We start from the raw sequence: 21,863 nt of genomic DNA on the forward strand, positions 1-21,863 counted from the left end.
ATTTAATTTTAGTGAGTTGTATGCTCCATTATGTAAACTGGGTCCATTTCATCTACTATTACTTTTGTGTTTGTTTTCATATTCCATTTCTTGCTGTCAAAGTGGTCGCTTACTGTACTAAAGCGACCCTGCTTCAGTTCTTCCAGCTCCACCATAACGCTTAGCCTTGTGCTCACGTCTTCTACTTTTTCCCAAGAGGAAAGTCTCTTGGGGAGGAAGAATAAATGTAATGTGGACAGCACTGGTATCTGTGTCTGCTTCAACTTTGTATAACCCTTCTACATAATGACAGCAGATGAACAGTTTAAAAGATGTGGATGTGATTTACATTCTTTCTTCAAAACAGTTTCAGGTAACTTCATCTTCTCATCCCACTACTCTTCCTCACACTCATCAGTGACAGGGCATGAGCTCTCTGAACCCTTTCTCACCCAGCTGAGCGCACTCCAGTCCACTAAGTTTTCCAGACTTCTGTTCATTGTTTCCATCTGACCTACAGCTGTCTTCTCAGTTGTTTAAAGGTGTATACTGATCTGTTTTAAGCTACCTGAATATTGAAGTCTTGTCTATATTTTGCTACAGTGCTTCTCATTTTCATTTCTGTTTTGTTGCTGTTATAACTGGAAGCCTTAATTAACCATGTACTTCACATTTGTTACCTGTTACCAAGGCAATATTGTCTTTAAATCTGAGGAGGTGGATTTACTTTCTTTATATCCCAGGTGCTCTATTCTGATTTCAGATCTGCACCTGCTTAGCAACAAAAAGACACATGTTCAAGGGACTAGCTTTAATCTTGGCTTAAAAGTGCATTTGAGTCTAGATATGATTGTCCTTAAAAACCCTGAAGCTTAACCTCTAAGCATTTAGCAGTCATCCCCACTGAGATCTGTTTCTTTCTTTAAAAAAAAAACCCAAACCAAAACTTATTTATTTTGAATACAAAGCAGTAGGGTAGGCTTTCACATGGAGTAATCAAATCAAATCAAACTGTTACAATTTTGAGATTATTGGAGTGATACAGAGGTATATACTGCAGTACATACTGTGTTACAAATACCCACATTTGTGTTTTGGTTTAAATGGCTGAAACCTGTGTCATATTTTGCCTGATTGAATGTAGAGGAAAGGCAAACCTGCCTCTTACCTCACCCCCAATATATCTTTTTTAGTGTTTTTTTTTCAGTTTTTTCTTTCTTCTCCATTTCATTGTGTCCATCTGCTATTTGATGCCATCAGCTGCCAGGCATCCCAGCCCATGCATAGTTATACCAAATAAGTTGCCCTCCACCTTACCTTATGCTGAAGAACCATTCTGACTTTTCTAGTTTTCCACCTTGAGGCCTTTAAATAAACTCTTCTGTGTGGAGAGAAATTCTGCACAGATGAAAAGCAGACTGTGGAAGGACATAATAATTATACTAGCAGAAAAATGTCAGCAGCCTAATGTAGGTCCCCTATAGGGGTTTGAATCATCTTATGAAAAGTGAAGCCATTAACTAAAACAAAATGTTAAAGATTTTGTTGGGAGTGACAGAAGCAGCCACATGATCTTCCTGTTCCATTTCTGACATTCTGCAATTTTTGGCTAAGAACAGCAGGCTATCTTTCTCAGTTAGTTATCAAAGCTCAGATGCATATACAAGTTTCTTAAGACTGAGAGATGTGAAGAAAAATGTGCACCATGCCCTGGCAAAAGTACTCATCAGGTATTTTATTGTAAATTGTTTAAAAACAAAATGAAAACCAAAATTCTGCAGCCCAGTCCTGGCAGCAAATTATTTCAGAGGCACTGCAGAGGATTGTCAAGATCATCTGGTCTTCTGCCTTTAAATACAGGCTTAATTACAAACCCAGAATTACAAGGCCAACCTACATAATTTCAGTAATGGGAAAAAAATATGCTAGGAAAACAACTAGTGAGGTGTTGACCTCACATAATTCTTATTAATATTCAGGATTTTCATATGTTTATTTAAACTTAGTGTTTATAACTACTTATTAATAAGTCTTTTGAAACACTGCCCTTGTTTCACGAATGGAGAAACAGAGGCTGTGCTCTCAGAAATCCTGTGGATAGGCTCTCATTATTCTAAAAGGGAAAGACATATTCTTTGACAAGTGTGCAAAGTGATAAAAAAAGAAGTCTGCCTGTGAGTGGGAGTCCAGTTTTCTATCCTGAATCTCACTGAAATACTGTAAAAAAAGGACTTACATTACATCAACCACAAATGACATGAGAATTTTCTTTAAGTTACTTCTGAAGCTGGTACCCAGGAGACTCTTGTTCATGCAGAAGATTATTTTTAAATTTTCAAAGAAAAGTCAGAAAATGTAACTTTTGTTTCATTCTCACAATTCCTTTTTAATCTCTCCTGTCTCTACTGGGTCCACTGTTCTTATAGATGAGCCTTTCATACCTTCCCCAGCCCCTCTCCTCTCCACCCGCCCCCAGCCACCTTCCAAAGGTAATGTTAATTCACTGATAATCAAGCCTTTGATGCAGAGGTCCACATAAGGCAGCTTCGCCCTATATGAGGTAACACCAGCACTCAAAGGTTTTTTCCAGGGAACAGCAAAATACCTGAAACACCACAGTAGCTTGAGAATAAACTTCTGACTCACTGTTTAAATGACGCATAGGGACTCCTAAATCAAAGCTATTAATGGGGAAGATGTTAGCAGTGCCAGGATATCTTACAAGACTTTCCACTCAACATAGTAGTAAGGAATCATTAATTAGGATGGTCTGCTACTGTAGCAAGTGTCATTACAGCTGTAAACACATGGTAGCTTCAAGGGTGCAGTTACAGAGTAGATGATAGGAAGTAGATATGGAGGATGGACATAAGATGGGGCAGTACTGTCCGTCAACACTGAAGGAAACGCTTTATGCTTAGTCTGTTAGATTATGCATCTCAGAATAGAAGGAAACAGTGACCAAGCCTGTGGAAAATACAGCCTCCTGTCTTCCTGGAGTTTTTCTCTGGATGTTTGGTTGGGTTTGAGGAATGCTTCATTTTTGTGTGCCTTTCATATCCTAGAACCAGTAAGGCTTGGGCAAAGAAAACACAAGTTCTATTCTGGTTTAGCTAATGGTACTTAGTGATTTACATATCTAGTATTTTCCCATCTCTTATGTGCAACATGTGACTGTTTCTGCATTCTGCAACATCTTTACTGGCAGCGCCTAATGAGCCAGAAAGTGCACCATTTGGTTTGTAGATCCCATAATCAGCCACAGTCTAATGTCAGCCATGCTGGTATCATCTAGTAGAATTCCACTCAAGCAAATTGCTTTAGTCTGGAATCAGGATCTGTCTCAAAGTGTACAGTTCTGACATTAAAAAAATCCAAACATCCAAACCAACACGTTTTTAAACCAAAAGATGTAACATGGGTAACAGCTACATTGAGCACCCGGCCCATGATGACAGAGTATGACATTTTCAAGCAAAACCTTGCAGCACTATAACAGACCTGAGACTGGAACACTTGCAGTAAGACACAAAACCTGAAAATGAACAGCTTGGCATGACCTTATTTATTCTTTCTTTTTGGAAGAGTGTTTAAATGACATAAAGACCTTGTGGCTGTTGTTTGTTCAGAGACAGGACAGCCTCAAGTATCTTACAGTTCCCACAGAAATAAATGACAATAATACAGCTGGTGTTGAAAGACATGGTAATGTGCAGTATAAAATGTATGGCCTTAGTAGGACCTGCCGCATGTACAGCTCAGCAATGCAGAAGTAGACCCAAACAGATTTTCCTATGTGTGGACTGAAAGGTATTCCAATTACAAACTACATTTAGCAGAATACAGATAAATAAAAAATGCCTACGTCATATATTGCAGCTAGATATATTCGTGAATCACTTTAAACTAAAAAGCCTTATGATTCTAAACAACCCATATGTCTGTCAAAGCTGTCATTGTGCTGCAGCAAGCAAAGGAAACAAAACTTCATTTGTAATGAAGCTTCCCCTGGCTGAAAGCACAAGTCTTCCCCATTCTTGTTTAAGCTTCTGTTCACAATTGCAGCATGCTTTCTTATCCTCCCCCCTCCCCTCCCCTTATAAAATGCTTTGCTATTCCTTTTGTATCACATTTTATGGTAAACAATCTCTGTTTTCTGAAACACACAAAAGAAACATAATTATTGGTGGGTGAAGGGGAGTTGCAAGTAAACCGAACATGATGCTGGTAATTGTTTTGGGGCACTGGTGCTGGGAACGTTCTAGCCCCCTAAGCACAAAATATCTAAACAATGTCATTAATTATAAATGGGAACCTTTGTAGTATGATCCCAAAATCAGAAGGAGAAAGCAACATTCTACCACCAAAAATATAAAAAGACATATTACTCAGCTGATAATCTTTTAGCTAAATAATCCACTCTCTGGTTCACTCTCATACATAATGAAAATGTTTCCTGGCTTTAATTTTCAAATTTGTTGAAGTGACAAGGTGAGATTTTAGGATATTTAGCTTTGACCTCATTATGGGGTTTGTTAAAGGGACAATCTGCTGTAGCCAAAACGACACATTGGCAATTCTTATGCAAAGGTGCAGTCTTCACGTCAGCATGCCACGCTTCTCTCTGTAAGTCAGTCTACTCCAGTCAATTCAGTTCTACCTATCTATATGGAGACAACATGAGGCTCAGAGTTGACTGAAGTATCTTTTATGCTTCCTTTTCTCATGTAGGCTAAGTGTTTTCAAGCTTGTTTTGGCTCTGCTAATGTACAATTGTTTTCAATTACTTTAGATATAAGTGGCACTACAGGCAAGTGAGGCTGGCAAGATCTGGTCCTCACTGCAAACATTTCACAGTTGTAATAATCTAAATTGCCTTGTGAAATTGTTCATTATATAAAAATTAATAAATCCTATAAATGAAATCCAACGCACCGTTAGGGTGTTGACATTAAATCTGGCATAAAAACATAGTTGTAAATGAACTCATTTATATACACATTGATCTGGGGCCAAATCTTGAGATCTTTGAACAATTTTTCAACTAGTATTTACTCTGTCAAGTCTATTGAATGGCAGTGAAAACAGTGGCTTAAGTTACAGCTCTGAGAGCTGTTTGTGAAGACTTAATTTCTTTATGCCGATCTCCCACCTGCTTCATGCAGCATTTGGAGAGAGAATTCAGGGTTTTGAGCAGGACGAGCTTCTACAGTTCCCCATTTCTGACTGCACAAAGAAATTGATGTGTAAAATAGCACTCCTACAGTGACTTCTGTAAACAGCCATGAGTCTGGGGCCTTGCAGTCTTGGCAGATGGGAAGGTGATACGGCACTGAAGCTGGTAGGTTATCCAGAAATAGTCACAAGATGCAGCACCATAATTATTTCTTTCTTGCTCTCCCATTTGAGCATCCAATGCAGATCACTATTGACTGTGTTTTCCCCATCGAATATTGCAGGGTTTTTATGTACGCTTACCTACTAATGCTGTAACAGACTGTAGGGTTGCCTCAAATTGTAGTTTGGTGAGAGAGTGAACTGAACTAAAGGCATTTATTAAATTGGAATAGTAATGAGAATAAAATTCTCATTTTTTACAAAACCAAACCAAAATAACACTTTTCAAAACAATGGAGCTACTTCACAGTTACATCAGCACCTCTGAAAACCAAGCTGAGCCTCTAGTTTTGGGGTTTTGTAGTCTCTTTATGAAAAAAAAAAAGGCTATGACTTGTCTTGGATGAATTAAAAAAGAAAAAGGGTTAGAAAATGAGTGATTCCGTAAACACAATTTTAGTCTATCAACAGATGGGAGAGATGGAGAACAGGTTGAAAAAGTATAAGCTGAAGCATTATTAATATTGTACTGTTACTGAGCCAACTTGTAGAGGAACTGAAAAAACATCCTTTTGGTTAAGTAATCACCACACGTGTGTTTGGAGATCAATATGTGGAATTTTCAAGGATTTTATATGTTCTGCTAAAAAGATGAAATTGCAAAAATTTGCTGGTAGTGAGTTTAAAGCATTAATAGCAATGTCAGATACACTGTAAGGATAATCACAACTTGCTTTACATCCAATAGACCTAGAAGTTACAGATATAGAAATAAAACTTCTGACAAAGAAGTTTTCTGAGAGTTTTCTGAGAAAGTGGGAAAAGGCTAAAGAATGTAGCTAATATTTTAAACCTGGGTAGCTATTTCATGCCTTGTCTTTGAGTACTAGATGTGCAATACCTACGCCTTTAACAGTGGTGGTCTTTAAAAGTGATGGTCTTTAAAAGTGATTGCATAATTACTGTGCCTTCCTCCCTTATGATGGCAACTGGATTTTTAGAGACTTTAAGTAATAGTACTGCTTTATTTCAGGAGAGTATTAAGATATTTCAAGTATTAGGGATAGATGTAACTTAGAGTCCTTGCACTACCCACCTGGAAGTCACGTCAAACTCATATTGGGTGATAGTAACATTGATTGAGACTTACAGCTGCATGATTTAAGTATGTATTTAATGCTAGATATAGTTTGGCTGTGTGACAAGAAATTCAGACAGGAGACAAAGTCTTTTATCCTTGAGCTCTCGTATAGTTTTGGAACATCTTTATTCCATGTGATACTCACTGATGAGCAGCTCAACTTGTTAATCATTAGTGAAGAAGGGAAAAAAGTTTAGCTACTGGCTTTAGTTTTAAGATATGTGATTTCAAAACAGGATGCAAAAGAAGATTTATTTTGTGTGAGATCAAATCTGGCTTTGATTTGAGTTTTAAGTTTGTTTATTAACAAACCAGGTCCCTTGTGAGAACTAGATGGGTAAATCACCAACACCTTGCAGGATCACATTCCATGATGCTTGAAAACTCATGGGGTCAAGCAGTGCTCGTAGAGATCTATGTGCTGAGAATCTATTCAACCATATCACTAAATCTAAACATCTTAAAATATAATACTAAAAAATCTGGGGTCTTATTCTGATGTTTTGATTAAAGATGATTAGTGCTGTCTGCGACTACTTATAAAGCTGTGTCTAGTATAAGAGGTGCTGGCTGTGATTGTGATGGAAACTGGGTCAAAGCTAGAATTTTTTCAAAATCCCATGAAGTGTCTATTTGCATTGCTGGCAATATACTAATCTTAGAGGTTTGTTTCTGGATACCAATTTTCAATACCTGAAATTTGTGATTTCTGATTATGTAAGAAACAAATCAGGCTCCCGAGAAGACTTTGTTTGTTTGTTGTTGTTTTTCCTAACTGTGTCTACTATTTTATAAAGAAATTTAATTTTGTGACACACGTTGCCTAAGGACATTGTTGTTTAATATAGGTTGCACTAGTCTAAAGGGGAGACACATATATGTGAATGTATCATCTTTGAATCTTAGTGCTAACATGGAAATAAGGGCAGCTGCACTGAAGTAAGGTGAAAAAGACAAATCACCTCAGGGTGCCCCAGGATTGTAGCGATAGAACACTTGTGTTTTCTTTATTTTAATGCCTTCATTTATTTTCCTAGTATTCAGTAAGGGCCCCTTCACACCTAAAGAAAGAACAAAATATTCCCACATTGTTAAAACAGTAACCACTAAATGCAGGAATATCTGCTCATAGTGTGTCCTATGTATTCCATTATATTTGTAGAGCATCTTTATAACAATGTTCACTGACTACCTGAGGTTCCCCGTAAGCTTACTCAAGATGTTCATTTAAGTCTTGATAAAATCTGCTTTGACATTAAAAATAATCTCAGAATGGATTAAAATAATTAAAATAAGCTTTTTAATTTTCCTCACTAGTAGCATATAATTTTTCTTGAAATTTTAACACCTTAATATTTCAACCATTCTATTACTCCAGACTGATCTTTGATTCTATTCAATATAAAAAACACAGACTATCTCTGAAACCAGACCTTCTTCTAACAGAATCATTACAAGATTTCTCTTAGAGATTAGCATAGATTGTTCAAAGTAGATGAAATAAATGTTTATAGTCAAAAGAAAGAAAGGGAAAATGGAAATTGAAGGTTAGGTGTAAGCACTTCAAGAAACTATTGGGCACTGTTTTAGAGACAAGATGTCCCTCACTTTCCATTTCAGGAAATCTTCAGCTGCCCAGCACCTTTGAAAATCAAGCCATTTTTATAAAGTTTGAGGTCTAAAGTGGTACTCCCTTTTATATATTTGCCAATGAAATATCACTGATATTTCATATGTATAATTATATTTATTTTATTAATGTAACTCCTCCAGTTATGAAACTTTAAGCTACAATCATAGAGTGAATGCATAACAAACCCCAAAGGAAAAGTATAAAGGTCTTGTCATCTGTCTCAGAACACCTGGGCATCCTTTTGCTTTTTGTCTGAAAATTGTGCATGAGGGTGTGAATTTGGGAGCTAAGCAAGTTGAAAATTTCTCTTCAAAGTCATCCTTGCTGCAATTCATTTTCAGCCTTTTCAGTCTCCCTTGGACAGTTATAAAAGACAGCTTTATTATGCAGCTCCTTCCTCTATTTTTGTACATATCATTTTCTGTTTGTCATGTTTAGGGCACCTTCATTTCCTCTGTCTCACTGAAGCAGAGATGATTACATTAAGTGTGGAAGTCTTCTCCCTTGACTTTTGGACAGTAAACCATAGAATTAGTTTCCATTATTCTCCATAAATTTCAGTGGGGTGGTTCTGGTTGAGTGTTAATGTGGCAAGACCCACACGGCAACACAGCTACAATTACAAGATGGGGAAGGCTAAACTTGTATTAATAAAGTGACTTTATGTTGTCCTTGTGAGATGTATTAGCTACTAGCTGCCTTACAGCATTTTCCTTTCTATATAAATCCCCAGGAAATGATGTAGGAGTTCGAAGGGATCGGAAGATATCTTCAATCCTGTTTAATCACCACAAGTAAAGGGAAGGTATTAGAAATACCCCTGAGGCTAATCCTGACAAATCACCTTCATTCTGAACTGATATGTGCAACCCTGTTACATTCAAGTTTCCACACACAGGAAAACCTGAGTGAGCCTGAAGCCATCAGCCTTACACCTAGGCTTTGTGAACTTGATCATCTGGATACCCAGTTTAAAGCTCTTATGGTATTCAGATGCTGCAGTGGTGAGGATTATGCAGGTAACTTACTGGCTAGAAGGTTAAATCTGCTTCTTGGGATGGGAGTACCAAATTAATGATCACTTAAAAAATGTACGTGACTTACCTTCCAGACACGCAGAGCTCTCCCCTGCATTCATCTTCCTATTCCCTTCGTGCCTGCTCTAGCACAGAACCTCTCTTGCTGCCAGTAGTGGTGTCTCCAGTGGGACTGAAAGTGAAGGGCTGATCTCCCATTTTCCTAAGCAGAAACAATTGTACAGATTTCCAGCTGAAAATCACATACTGCAGAAGGCACCATGCTGTATAGAACAGCTGCTTCCCAGCTCTGTCCTTTCTCTCCATAGGTTCTCTCGCCTCAAGATGCCCATTGCTTGAACTGAGTGATGTCTAAGTAAGTGTGCACATGTGCTAGTTTGGTACACCATCATGCAAGTTGCGTATGTGTGGAGGGGGCTGCCTTCCCTAGGGACACTACTAGGTGTTGTAGAGACATAGAATCTGCCAGCCCACTTTTGGGGCACTGGCTTGTTCTGCTCCACCCAGTGCCACATAGCAGACGGGAGCATCTGCCCTTGCTTTTGTAGCTATTGGAACAGTTACTAAAGATGAGATTGCATATTCCAAAGTCACATACGTTGCTCCAGAGGATAAATCAAGGTTTTGGTTGATTTGAAAATAGAAACAAATCAAATATTTTTGTGCAAATCTCAGCTTTGGGAGAAGTGTTCTGGGATGGAACCCTGTTAGTCACACTGACTTGACTTTAAAAATGCATCATGTTTCACAGACAGGTGCAGTCTTTGGAATCTCTACAGGATTTCCAGATTGCTCTGCATCCAACACTGCCATCAAAGAGTAAAACTGTTCTTCCACTTGTACCAGTTTCTCAGGAGTGGTATTTTGCTTGTACTGTAAACCAGTCTGTCTGATAGAAGACTCATGAGGAATCTTTCCTGGGCTCAGCCATTAACTAATCCCTGCCTTTTATTTATTTATTTAATCATTTATTTATTTATTATTCTTTTGGAAGAGGAAAAGATGTTAAAAGAGTTTCTTCACCTTCAGTCCTCAAAATTCAACTGGAAGATACCCAGTTGCTGGGATGTGATTTTTGTTTCCTCACTGGAAAATAGCATGTAAAATAGTCCTTCACAAGGACATATTTTCCAACTGAGGGAGCCCTAAAGATTTTATGCCTAATCTCTCTGTTCTCACCCTTCTACTTTGTCTTGGAAGACCTCACTGCACCCTTTGTCTCCTCTTCTCCTTGATTCTGACTTCTCTCTACCCATGTTTAAGACCTGCTTTGAATCTCATACTTCCCTTTGAAGTTCTTCCTCATCCATCTGCTTGAGCATCCTTGATTGCCTCTTCCAAGCACCTTATGACAGATCTAGCAAGTTATAAATCCTGCTGCCTGTACAGTACACGTATCATCACCCAAGTGTAAGCCAGGAAGTCTGTTTTTCTTGGTCTTTTTCTGCCCTAGTTGGATGGACCCGTATTTTGTCTCTTCCACCCAGAGTGCCATTTTATGATTCCAAATTTGTCTAGGAGTTAAAAAATCTGATTTTTGTTTAAACATGTAAATGGTATGACTATGAAACATTAGTAGTTCAGATGCTTCTGACCTTTTTGATTTTCCTCATTAGTCCAACTGAAAGCTGGTAAGAGCTCACAGGAGAAACTTCTTATAGTGCTGTTAACTGGGGTTTGCAACTGGTTACTAAAGCTTGGTTACATTGGTAATCTACTGACATGGCCTTTTTTATTTTATTTTTTAAAATAATAATAATAAAAAAGGATAATTCCCTAGAAAAGCCCTGGAAAACAAGACTCAACAACTCTGTTTTAGTTTTTGCAATAGCTTCAGTGTATAATTTTCTATCCAAATACCCCTCGGTGCCTCTGTTTACATCTCTGTGTACTACATATTGATGTTTGCCTAATGAAATGCTGCTCTGGAAGATTTATGGGTGTACATTAATGGAATAATTAAAGGTCTTTGCAAGCCTCAGATGAAACATGTACCAGACTGGGGAGGGGAAGAGAGAGTGGAAGTGAAAAGTGAGGCCTGCACTTGCGACCCATTCCCTGACCTGATGTGCTGTGGGTGGCGTGAGGGGGTCTGGGTGAGCTGGGGCCACCAGCCCCACTGGGAGAAGGTGTCGGGGGAGTGTGTTTGTAGCCATGGCCTTTCTCTGCCCCTTCACTCACTGGGAGAGCTGCTTCTCGCCCTCTCCTCACCCAGCCTGCTTTTGGCTGGGCTGCCTTGGGCATGGGAGGGAGACAGGGGACGCAGAGAGCCTACCCGCAGAGTGGAGTTGAACCTCATCCAGATTCGACCTGGGGTTGGGGTTAGGGGAAGGAGGGACCCCAAACCTCAGCGCCTGGGGGAAGGCTAGGGAAACTTTCCTGGGCAGCGGGCTGCGGTTGCGGCGGCTCCAGCGCCCGCGGCTCGGCTGAGCGTCACCTCTGACGTGCGGGCGGGCACGGGCACGGGCACTCCCGCATCCTCGCAGCCATCCGCGCCGGGGATCCCCGCGGGCACGGCCGAGAGCGCGGGGGTGCGCGGCACCGGCTCTGTGTGTGTGCGCGCGCCCAGGTACCGGCTGTGCGGTCGGTCTGCCGGCCGGCGGTGGCTGCCTGGCAGAGATCCCGCCACCCCGTTTGTGCGTTGCTCGTACGTCTTTCCTCTGCGCTCTCCTTCGGTTCCCCCCCGCCCCCCGCCAAATCTCCCTGGGAATTCTCTATCTTGTAGCTTTGCTTTTTTTTTTTTTTTCCCCCTCTCTTTTTTCTCCCTTTCTCTCCTCCCCCTTCTCTCTCCTTCCTGCTGAGGATACGTTTCGCTTGCCAAGTTTGTAGTGACACCTCTCAGATTCTCGCGCTCCTCCCTGTTTTTTGGATCTATTGCAGCGCCCGTTTATACATAGACATACTGGGTTTTTTTTTGGTTTGGCTCCTTTTTTTTTTCTTTTTTTCTCCAAGAAAATTGGAATTCTTTGGGAAGCTAATGGATACTGAGGAGGACGATCCTAAAAATCTCTTTTTGAATCTCTAAAGGAGGTATATGAAGAAATTCTTAAATTCAGCCATCAATTTAGCTTCATATTAAGCACCTCGAAGTATTTATGATTGCAGAGCAGGTGCAAGCAAGGATTAGTAATAAGGTAAGGGAGCTATTTCCATCTTTGAGGCAAGAGGTATTTGCTCAGGGTTATCAGCAGCTTCTCTCTTTTTTTTTTTCCCATAGAATCTGGGCTGATTTATTTGCATTTTCTGTGCAGTTCTCCCATCCTTCTATGCCTTTTCTAATACACCTCCTTGCTTTTCATCACTAAAACACACATTCCTTCTCCCTGCTGCTCTGTATTTGGGAGTTTCTTTGCTGTGCACATGTTTTGGCTGTTATTTGGTAACTGTTAAAAAATACCAGTCCTGTGTTCAAAATTATTTCTTATCTTGCACTCCTTGCTCCACCCAGCAGGATTCCTGAAAAGCCCCTGAAACTGCAATACAGAAGCTTTTCAAAATTATTATTTGCTTTGAAAAAAGGAAGGAGAAGTATTTAAAATTCCCCCAGTGGAAAACAGAGCATTGGTTGGGGGTGGGGTAACAATCAGGTTCTCTTTCTAAAAGCAAATTAATCCTTCCCCTTCCCTTCTTCCCCTCCTTTCCCCATCTTACACCCCCCACACACCTACCCCCCCCACCTCCGTTCTGCTGCTTTCCTAATTTTTTGTTTTATCAGCTCCATTTCAGGATATAAATGACAGAAGTGAGGATATCAATTACCAGCTGTGTGAAAGTCCATGTTTTATGGGATTTAATGATTTCTCTTGTTTTGAAAAAGCTCTTGTGACGCTAACAGTGAAGAACTCCATAAATCATATAAATTAATTCTGTTCCAGTAAAAGCGATTTTTAGTCTTTTGCTGCATATCTCCTCGTCCCGATAATTAATTGCACAGTGGTGGTAATAAAGGTACCATTACTAAAAAGTGGCTTTCTTGATATAGGTCCCATGTTTACTGAACTCCTATGGTGTGCCTTAGCTGTAGAGAACCGCTGTTCTCTTGAAATACAGGAGTGGATCAGGTGATTGTGAAGTGAGAGTGAGCAGAGAGTGAGCATAGCATGTGAACGTACCTGTTTGGTGTGGTGGCACATCCCCCGGTGCTGAAAAGAGTAAAAACTCATGAAATGGGCTACTCTGGTGACTTGGGTTGAAAGCGGGAGGTAATCATCACTTAGGCCTTCTGATGCTTTGGCTTTTTTAGTTGGTTGGTTGTTTTTTTGGTTGTTTTGGTTTTTGTTTTTGTTTTTTTTTTTGGGGGGGTGTGTGTTGTAATCGAGATGATTCTATCATTAGCTTTTTAAATCCTTTTAAAAATAAGCAGGAGCTGGGGAGCTCAGTCCTTCAGCAGAATATAGAAGTGTTCCTGCAGTGCTGAGAGAAAAGCTTCTCTTTCACGTTATCCTTCTCTGTTGCTTTATTTCCACCTTCTTTTGTATTCATGAAGGTATTTTTTGATCCATTATTTACAGCCAGGATGTACTGAAAAGGCTGGAATAGAATAATGCTGTTCTTATGGAGGGAAACATGCTGTGAGGAAAGGAATCAAGTTTGACTGTTTTAGGAGAATGGTTAAGCGACAGGGCTTACATTTCCTTGAGTTCTCTTTCTGCTTCCCTTGACAGTCTTAAGCATGATCTGCAACTGGTGATGTAAAACACCTGTATGTTTGTGTATCATCTGTGTAGCTCACTATATGTTCAGCTGGAGCTCCATTTAATGCTGCCGGTAAATCATTAACTGTGCAAAATCATTAACCAGCTGCAGGTTTAGTTCACCATACTGTCGGTTGGGCCAATAGTTGCTGAACATAATACCATTATATAGATAAGCTGAGTCCTTCAAAAATAGTTACCATATTTTTTTTTTAAATGCCTACATGAGAAATCTGGTAAGATTGAACTCCTCATGGCTGCTGAGTAGGCATTTGAGTAAGGTTAATAGAACCCAAATCTAAGAAGTGATTTCATAAAATGCATGTAGATTTTAGTGCATTCTTTGAGTCCTGCTGAATAGAGTTTGTTGAACTCAACTCAGAGATGTTGATTTCAATCCTACTGTCCTTATTCAAGCAAAAATTTCCATAGATCTCATGAATTAATATATAAAGATGTTTTCATTTAGAGTTTTTACACTGCAGTCAGACAATTTAGATGGTAACTTTGATGCCAGTATTAGTTTTTAAAGTTAATTTGTCAGTGTTAGAAAGTTCACTGTTTATCTCTGTAAACTGGAAAGGGTCAAAGAATGTTTCCTGTTGTGCCATCAGTACAGCCACTGTCATTCCTTTGTGGCTAAAGAACAGTTACTCAATGAAGTCAGACTTGGGTTTGAGCTTTTATCATGTCTTTCCTCTGAACATCAAGAACTTTCAGAATACTTCTTGGGGACTCACTAGAAGGGTTGTTTAAGTCCCTTTTTACTATTCATTATCTTTTATATTGTGTGTGCATTTGAGCATAATCTAGTTCTTGAACTGACGGGTCATAGCTTGAGTAAATCCTCTGTTTGTTTATTTGTTTATTTTCCTATTTGAAGATGGTTGCCTCTGTATGCTTTAGTAATGATAATTCGTTAACCAGCAGTGAGTTGCAAGCAAATGCTTGAATTCATGGGTCAACATAGTGATTCGTGCCTGGATAGAAAATATTGCTGATCAAAGGTGTGTGGCAAATTAAATCTCCAACCCTAATTTCTGGTAGAGGTACAATACGTTTACTATTTAGTTCTTGTTAAATTACTTGTTAAATTAATCTTGTTAAATTTTTGTGGTTTCTTTTCTTTCTTTTTTTTTTTTTTTCCCCAAACGATAAGCAGTATTATAAGACTTAGATTTTAATGCACAGGGTGAGAGTCTATATTACTGTTTGATCCCATTCCAACTTGAACTCTCACATTGCTTTTCAGTAGTGGGCAGCTATCAATATCGTAACTTTTACTGATGGGAAAAGTACTTGAAACAGGTGAGTAATCTCAGTTTGTTCAGCGATTCAGCAGCAAGTGTCAATAGCAGACCAGTGGCTTTTGATGCTCAGTTCCAGGCTGTAGCCACTAGATGGGTACAAAACTTCTGCAAGAGTTGCAAATGTTTCTGAGGAAGAAAAGTGAATACTTAAAAAACCAAAATGTTTGATACCTGGCAGAAATAAGCCTAACTGGAAGAAACAGAAGTGTGGATAACAATCTTTTACCTGTTTTTGACAGCAGTTCATACAAGTTTCATAAATGATACAGGATGTCAAATGTATTGCACATTTACTGGTTTGGAAGATTCTGGGAGTGATGAGTTCCTCCACCACATGAAGCAGCCGTACACTCTTGGGCACTTGCTCACTGTGAGGCCCCTTCAGGTCTGGTATCCTGCTGTGTGTTGTGGTTTAACTCCAGCTGGCAATCAAGTGCCGTGCAGCCGCTTGCTTCCCCAGCCCCAGTGGATGGTGAGGAGAATCAGAAAAAATAAAAAAACCCAGAGTTGTGGGTTGAGATAAGCCACATAAGAACAGGTTAATAATTGAAATAAAGTAAAATATAATAATATTATAGTGATAATAATTGTAATGAAAAGGAGAGAGAGAAATAAAATACAAGATAAATAAAAAAGCAACCAAGTGATGCAATTGTATTGTACAATTACTCACCACCCACCGACCAATACCCAGCCCAACCTGAGCAGCAATCTGCCCTTCCAGGTAACTCCCTCCAGTTTATATACTGTGTGTGACATGCTGTGGTATGGAATACCCCTTTGATTAGTTTGGGTCACATGTCCTGTCTCTGCTCCCTCCTGGCTTCTTGTGCCTCTCCTTGCTGGCAGAGCATGAGAGACAGGAAAGTTCTTGATGTGAAGGTACGTGCAACTTAGCAACAGCTAAAACATCAGTGTGTTACCAGCATTGTTCTCAGACTACAGCCAAAACATACCACTGCACGTGCTACTAGGAAGAAAATGAACTTTATCACAGCTAAAACCAGGACACCATGAGATCCATGCTGTGATGGATGCCTCCATCTGCAAGAGCAGGAGGTTCAGAGCACCAAAGAGCAATATGTGGGGAAATTGTTATTTTACACTCTTGCAGTGTCATTACAGTCAGAGGACTGAGCTCAGGAAAGTACGCTGAAGTTGTGACCATATAGATTGGTATTCATATTTGTTTAGAAATGCCAGAACTAATGAAAGCTGCTTTCCCAAAGATTTGTCTTATAGAGTGAAACTGTTCTCCAACTGAAACACTGATGAGAGGAGCTGTTGCTGTTCATCTTTCTCATGTCCAGTGATGTATTGAATTTTTCTTCTTTTTTCTTCTTTTTTTTTTTTTTTCTCTGTTGAGAGGTTGAGAGATGTAATCAGGGTCTTGCAGAGTTCCTCATACCTGTTTTGTCACTTTCAGCAAATTTGCATGTTTCTCAGACAGTTTGGACTGAAATCACCAACCGATTAAAAAACTGGTAGAAGTGCACACAAAGCATGGTTATGTAGGTCTTGCTGCTTTAGAAGACCAGACTAAAACTGCACTCTTGTATAGGTCATGTATTTTCTCATGTGACGAGTTGATAAACTAGATAGATGTCTCATTTTGCAGCTGTTCAGTGCACAGGGTAAGAGCTTACTACTTCTGATAGCTAGAGAGATTTCTCCTTGGTTTCCACGTGTTGGTGGTCCAAGCTTTAGGTCTGAATGTTTGTCTGTGGAGGTCCATGCAGCGGAGAGGAGTAGTTGCCAGAAATCTGCTGTGTATCCAAATGGTTAAGATTATGGTTTTGTCATAAATAGGATTAAGGTTTCACAAGAGACCAGTTCTAGTTATGGAAATGATCATATTGTTGTGATACCAGATGTTAGGTTGATTTCTGCAACTTTCAAGGACATGTGTCTGAATTGTGTGCTGTTTTCTTCAAGTACGCATCTACCTCAAGGTATATTTCTAAAATGAAATTTTGTAGTAGTTTTATCAACGTGAATACTTTGGAACAAAACCCACCATTTCCCAGCATTGAAAAAAAGCACTGTGATTCAGGAGAGGGACTGTGTTTTGAGGGAGGTTTTTATATAATTTTGCCTGTGGAGGGACAGGCTGGACAAGCCACCCGCACAGTAGGAACAAGAGCATGGAAAAGATGAGGGGCCCAAAATTAGGAAGAAAGAATCTAGAAAGATAATGTATCAAAAAATGATATATTGAATTTAGTGATGAAAAATTGCTACTATTTGAGCGTAATAAATGCTTCATTATCTGTAAAGCTGTGTTGCAAACACAAGTAGCCATGTTCAATCCTGAAATGCCACTGTGAAAATGCAGTCCAAAGTTCACTTGAATTTGTCCAGCTCCGTGGAGTTACATTAGTTTCCAACATGGCTAAAGCAGTGGAAAACTGTGATTTTACTTTTTAGTTGTCTTTATTATTGTTGGAAAGCTGAGTACACAGGACTTCTAGTGTGACTTTATATTACACAAGAAGAAAGTAGAAAGACTTGATCAGCTATATTGCTAATCAGCTTGCTAACTTCATATACTGAGAGGACTAACTTCCTGTACTATATAGACAGAAGAAACACAGGAAAAGGAAAGCATTTTGTTTTGTGCATTTCAGTAAAATAATGTAAACCCAACTATAAGATGTTTTCCAGAGCCTTAGTAAGAGAACTGCAATTAGCATAAAATTTCCAAGGACTGGAATAAATAAATACCAGATGCTCTTATTTATTTATTTAGGATTTGATCCATTTCCTATTGAGGGGAACTTTATTATTCAGAGGAAGGAAGAGGGGGAGGGTGTATTGTTCCTCTGAAGCGGATGGGACTTTCTATCCCAGTTGCCAAAAAATAGCATGGGGGGTGGCGGTGAGGAGATGTGGTGACTGACTTTTGAAATAGAAATTTGAAATAGAAGGGTTTTTAATGTTTATATTGTTATGTGCCAACACTCAATATGGTGAATGTTCATTTTAAGGAAGTAGGAATATACTTACGGGTATTTATTTTTGACTCCTGCCTTTTCCTTTGTTCAACAATTACTCAGAATTGGCTTGTCTGTTATTTTCAACAGTGTCATCTCCAGCTTAGGTATATTTGACCTTATTACCACCACCCCCCCCCCCAACTCCTAAACTCAGAAAAACTGGAGACTGGCTCAGATTAAGCATATTTGTTGGACAGTTAAAATTAAAATCAGATGAAGTTTTACTGAAAGACATAGCCAAGTATCAATTTATATTGCATTAAAATGAAAATTAGATGTGACTAAATGATATATGAGCTGAGTGCTTAGATTTTACTCATTATTGTTTGTATTCTTCAGGCAACCAGAAAGTTCAGCCAAAATTATCACCTGCTTCTGCAAGACACTGTACAAATAAATATTCCAAGGAATTTAACCTTCACTCTGCTTTGAGTTCTTATCTCATGATTTACCACAGTTGCACTGAGTTTGTGTGTTCACAACATATGAAAGTACTGTAAATCATGGAAGAACTGAAATACAGTGTGAAAGTAGAATGGTCAGACAAATTCAGTGTGCTCAGTGAAATAAGCATTTGGAGGTGCTTTTGAAAGGAAGATTATCAATCCATTTGAGAATTTTTCTTGTCTTTGGTAGACTCAGTTAAAAAATGTGCACGCATATATTGATATATACACACGTGCTATGCTATATGATGGTGCAAATACATGAAATGGTTATCTGTGGTCTGATTCAAACTTCAGTGTAAATACATAGAGATTGAAGCAACGTTACTGGAATTAGTATGTACAAAAATGTATATGCGGTTAGTGAATATGAAGAAATAGCATTTATTTTAATTGGACAGTGACTTAGTCAACTTTCATGCCTTTAATGAGTTAATGAAAGGTGAATAGTTAGCACTACGTTTTCTCTGCTATTTAATTTGCTTATTTTAAATAAACCCAAATATAAAATGTAGATTGACTTTTAGCCTGTGTTTGCCATGTTTTAGTCTATGTAGAGACATATGCCATTTCGCAAGGGAAGGTCTAAGCAAAGGCTGAACAAAATTGAACTGCAAACATTACTTTAAGTTGCCATTAAAGAAGAAATGTTCTGTTGTTTTGGAATATTTTCTGCAAGTAACACCTAAGAACAGAGTTTTAGAAAATGCAAAACACAGTAATTGCATTGCTCTTTATTCACATCTACCATTTGTACTATTTCATCTCTGATACTTTTGCAGGTTGTTGCTCAGGTCAAAGTTGACTCTGAACTTTCTGTGTTTCAGTGAGTTTGCTGGAGTAATGAGGAGCAAGATCACTACCTAAACATAAATCTTGTAGCATTTGAAATTTTAATGATGGAGAAGACCTTAAAAGGGTGCCACAGTTTTCCTTTCTGACTGTTTAGCATCATTTTGCCTTGCCTTCATTCTGGTCCCCGTTGTCATAATGAGTAACACTTTTTTTTCTCCCTCTCCCTTTCCCTGCCCTTACGTTCTCCCCACCCTCACTTCACAAGAAGTGTGTAGTGTCTCATTGCCATTGACAAGGGTACTAAGAGAGAGGAGAACCAATGTGATAGTTTTCCCTTTGCTTTTCCCATATTCACTCCTCACCCAGCTACTGGGCCCGCAAGGCAGCAGTTATGCTGTGCTAGATTTTTCCAGCACACCCATATCTAAGGTCTGAGCTGCCGTATGTCCGTGGGAAAAAAACACTCGGGGCACTTTCAGTCTTATGCCTTTGCTTGGCACTTAGATTAAAATATATTCTGGTACTCAATCTATTTTGTTTTCCCATCCATAATTTGAACTACTACCCTGAGATGCTGTGAGGATTAATGAATGCTTGGAAAGCTCACTGAAGTTGGAAAAAATACAGTGCTGCCTCTTCAGATCATTATGTATAACACTGCATAGTTCAAAAGTTATGAGAATTACATAAAGGCTCTGGCAGATGAAGCAAGAAAATATTAAACCTCCTATTAATGGGGGAGCCATAGGTCTTTCTTCATCTGCCATCCATTCTTGGTTTGGAGACCAGCAGTATAATGAATGATCTTGTTCTTTTGAGCCTTCTCTTTGTAACGGCTTTTGAAAACGATGAGAGTATGAGACAGGGAACTCTTTTTGGACCCTGATGGATGCTGTTCTGCTTTTGTGAAACGGCAGCATTAAATTCTTTTCAAGTATGTTTCTTCCAAAATAACAATGCATCACTATGTATATGGAGCTGGCCATTCATAAAATAATTGTTTCTTAAAAAAAAGTGGAATGCTTATTATAAACTCAGGTGGCATTTGTGAAAGAAATCAGTTTTGTAATGAGAAGTTAGAGTACAGTTTTGATTTCTAATACTTTTTAACCAAGTATTCAAAATTCCATTTTCTCCTTGCATATAAACATATTTGTCTGAGAATTACAACTCCCTAGGTACAAATTTACATGCAACATTTTTGCACATTTAAAAAATAGGTTTGAATAATTGGGGAACTGTAACGAAAATTGTGACACACCTTTAACTCCATAGAACTGTGATGAAAACGTATGTCATGCCAACTGTTGCACCTCTTCTCTGTATTTTATATGGAGTTGAGTAACCTGTCAGAAATTCAGGGAAATAGTAATTATGGTACTACAGTGGTTTGGTGACAGAAAACAAGGAGTGAAAACTGTAGTAGAACTAAAAAATATGTAAACACTAAGATTCAGAATCTTTCCCCAAAAGTTGTGCTTGGTGTTAGTGAAGCACATTCTACCTGACATTTGGCTGATAATACACTTCAACTGCCGTTTTGCAATTCCACTTTAATTCAGAAAATATTTGATATTTCAGAAACGCAAGCCTATTCTTAATTGAAGCAGTGGGGAATGTGTAAATACAAGCAAAAAAATCCTCTTACCTTTGGTTATCTGTAAATAAGATACCATGTGATGATACCATATTGAGTAGTGTGGTGCTTTCAGAGCTGCCTCTTCAGACAATTTAACTGCTTAACTAAATCATAGGTATGAAAAGAAATTATTTTACAGACTACTAAACCCAGTCTCGCATAATCCTGAATTTCCACAATTGGGTCCTAAACTAAAATACAGAGCAAGATCTGTAAAACCTGGAGAGTCTCACTGGTGTCAGCACCAGAGGGAGCCGCTTGGCCGTGTAACAGCTTGAAGGCTGAAGGAGAGAGCCAGCAAAAGGGGACCAAAGTGGCAGAAATAAAAATATGGCAACCTGTCGAACTCTGTCCATGCATGAAAAATAATATTTGAAAGTTGAAGCTATATTTGTTGTGTTGATCTGGTGGTCAAATCTAACGTTTTTCTGTAGTGAATCTAGTGAATTGGGTAAATGATCTGGCTGAAAAGTTGACCTGCTAAATAAAATTCTAAAAGGTTATTTTTAACTGGTGAAGAGAAGGCTCTGGGGAGACCATCTAGGGGCCTTTCGGTACTTTAGGGGGAGTTACAAGAAAGATGGGGTCAGACTTTTTAGTAGGGCTGTTTCAATGGGACAAGGGGTAATGATTTTATATTAGAAGAGGGTAGGTTTATACTAGAAGGAAGAATTTTTTTACAATAGAAGTGGGGAAACACTGGCACGGGTTGCCTAGAGAGGTGGTAGATGCCCCATCTATCTGGGCATCTTTCCAACCTGGAAATGTTCAAGGTCAAATTGGACAGGGCTCTGAAAAACCTCATCTAGTTGAAGATGTTCCTTCTTATTGCGGGGGGGGGGGGGGGCTGAACCAG

The 21,863-nt window shown here is 38.9% G+C and overlaps 1 protein-coding gene across 2 annotated transcripts in view; it reads left to right on the forward strand.

The window, feature by feature from the left end:
• NLGN1 (neuroligin 1) overlaps positions 1–21,863 on the forward strand; it is a 479,997-nt gene that overhangs the window by 41,763 nt on the left and 416,371 nt on the right. The window contains exon 1 of one of the 2 annotated variants that reach the window (XM_062603180.1): positions 11,896–12,261. The exons of the other annotated variant lie outside the window; for it this stretch is intronic. The gene's annotated coding sequence lies outside the window, so the exon portion shown is untranslated. Of the gene's footprint in view, positions 1–11,895; positions 12,262–21,863 lie in introns of those variants that run through there. 2 annotated transcript variants of the gene reach the window in all.

Source organism: Pezoporus occidentalis, unplaced genomic scaffold (genome assembly GCF_034315485.1).
Source record: "Pezoporus occidentalis ecotype Australia unplaced genomic scaffold, CSIRO_AGI_Poc_V1 ctg8, whole genome shotgun sequence".
Lineage (NCBI taxonomy): Eukaryota > Metazoa > Chordata > Aves > Psittaciformes > Psittacidae > Pezoporus > Pezoporus occidentalis.